Below are 2,500 nucleotides of genomic sequence, written 5' to 3' on the forward strand. Positions count from 1 at the left end.
GAGAGGCGCAATCGCCCGGAGTTAGGCGAGTAGACGCTTTCGGTGCGACCACCCGTGCTCCCAACTGAGCTTGCCGCTGCCGACAGAGGCCCGGGAGCGTGCTGTCGTGGCATTGCCGGCGGGAGACAACACGCGCCACCTACGGTGACCGGCAGCTCCAACGCCAGCGCCACAGAAGGACAAAAGCCCCACTTGGGTGCCGAAGCGAACTCTCCCAGCACAGCGCACGCGCCAACACATCCGCACAGCTGCGATACAAACCACCAGCGAGAACCGCTGGGGCGACCGAGCAGCAGACGGCGTCGCGGCGCCGAGCGCCGGGCGGCGGCGCATCCTCAACGCACACAGTCCTCAATCGGACCAGCACACTGAAGATGTCCACCGCGCTTCGCACCGGGCCCGCGAGGACCTACTTTGGCCGCACGGCGCCGCGCGCAGGGTGCGCCGGCGCGCAGCTGCGACGCCTGCCGCGTCCGTCGGCCGGCGCGCCTGCCACTGGCCGCCCCCACCAGCCGGCTGTAGCGCGTGCGCCCACGCACCGCGCGGCCAGCACGCCGGGAGGCGCCCCCTCACCGGCCGGGGACGGTCCCACCCAGCCACCACCGCGTATCGCTTCACACCCAGATGCCGTTCAGTTTCATCGGCATGGTGGGTATCGCTGGAACAACCGGTTAGTACCTCAACCTATCGTCGCCATCACCGATTCACCCCTAGCGAGAACAACCGCACCACAACGGGTTACCATTTCTTCATTTGCGTAACTTCACCAGAAAACGTAGGCGTCCATCGCCATTAGCAACTTCAACGATTATTGCATGCCTGTGTCAGGTGTCACGCCACACTACGTCTGCCCACATACACGCAACAAAATGTGCACGCCTAGACAATACGTGGAAGGTGGCCCCCGTACGTATGCGATGTCCATTGCTCGAACGACTGTCAACCGGCCTCTGTAGCATGTCGCAGATATGGAACGCGGTGCACCATGCTATCACGGTGTTTGAGGAGAGACGACTAGGTCCGAATACATCAACACACAGCTCATGCTGATCGCCATCCACGGCGTCCGTTCCTCCCACACGTCTCTATGGCGTACCACACTGCAATCCAGCTCTCATAGGGAGACGACACGTAGCTGCGTGCACAATATTTGCACTGTATGGTCCGCCGTTTTTGGGCGCAGTCGTTGTACGGTCACACATGTGCCACGATGTATCATTCAGTACATAAGGACGAATGTGCAGTACAGATTGTGGTTCACGCGTACGACATCAGCGGACAGTTGACACAGGCCGCACCACAACGTAGCCTGCGTACGTCGCATGCGAAGGGCATTGAACATGCAAACTTGTCACCAACCAGCTTGCGAAGGCAGGGGGCAAGGTGGGGACGTGGGGACGTGGGGAGGGGTGGGGGGGGGGGGGGGGCGGCATGTACGTCCTGCTGCCATCCACATTACAGTGTACAGCAGGAGCATGTGGAAAGTCAGCAAGACTTGCAAGGTGTTTAACATGAAGCGATACACAGGGGAGCGGGCAGTGCGAGTAGCGAACTATATTGCGAGGGTTGCGGGTGGGCAACACTACACTAATTGAACGAGTCGTATAACAATTACAGAGCAGGTTTAGGCGACAACGTGGGTTACGTTAGCGGACAACGTGGGTTACGTTAGCGGACAACGTGGGTTACGTTAAGGCACAACATGGGTTACGTTAAGGCACAACATGGGTTACGTTAAGGCACAACATGGGTTACGTTAGGGCACAACATGGGTTAGGTTAGGGGACAACATGGGTTAGGTTAGGGGACAACATGGGTTAGGTTAGGGGACAACATGGGTTAGGTTAGGGCACAACATGGGTTAGGTTAGGGCACAACATGGGTTAGGTTAGGGCACAACATGGGTTAGGTTAGGGCACAACATGGGTTAGGTTAAGGCACAACATGGGTTAGGTTAAGGCACAACATGGGTTAGGTTAAGGCACAACATGGGTTAGGTTAAGGCACAACATGGGTTAGGTTAAGGTACAACATGGGTTAGGTTAAGGTACAACATGGGTTAGGTTAAGGTACAACATGGGTTAGGTTAAGGTACAACATGGGTTAGGTTAAGGTACAACATGGGTTAGGTTAAGGTACAACATGGGTTAGGTTAAGGTACAACATGGGTTAGGTTAAGGTACAACATGGGTTAGGTTAAGGTACAACATGGGTTAGGTTAAGGTACAACATAGGTTAGGTTAAGGTACAACATAGGTTAGGTTAAGGTACAACATAGGTTAGGTTAAGGTACAACATAGGTTAGGTTAAGGTACAACATAGGTTAGGTTAAGGTACAACATAGGTTAGGTTAAGGTACAACATAGGTTAGGTTAAGGTACAACATAGGTTAGGTTAAGGTACAACATAGGTTAGGTTAAGGTACAACATAGGTTAGGTTAAGGTACAACATAGGTTAGGTTAGGTTAGGTTACACGTTGTTGTAAGGAAAGGTGTAGGG

This window comes from Schistocerca piceifrons, unplaced genomic scaffold (assembly GCF_021461385.2).
Source record: "Schistocerca piceifrons isolate TAMUIC-IGC-003096 unplaced genomic scaffold, iqSchPice1.1 HiC_scaffold_283, whole genome shotgun sequence".
NCBI lineage: Eukaryota > Metazoa > Arthropoda > Insecta > Orthoptera > Acrididae > Schistocerca > Schistocerca piceifrons.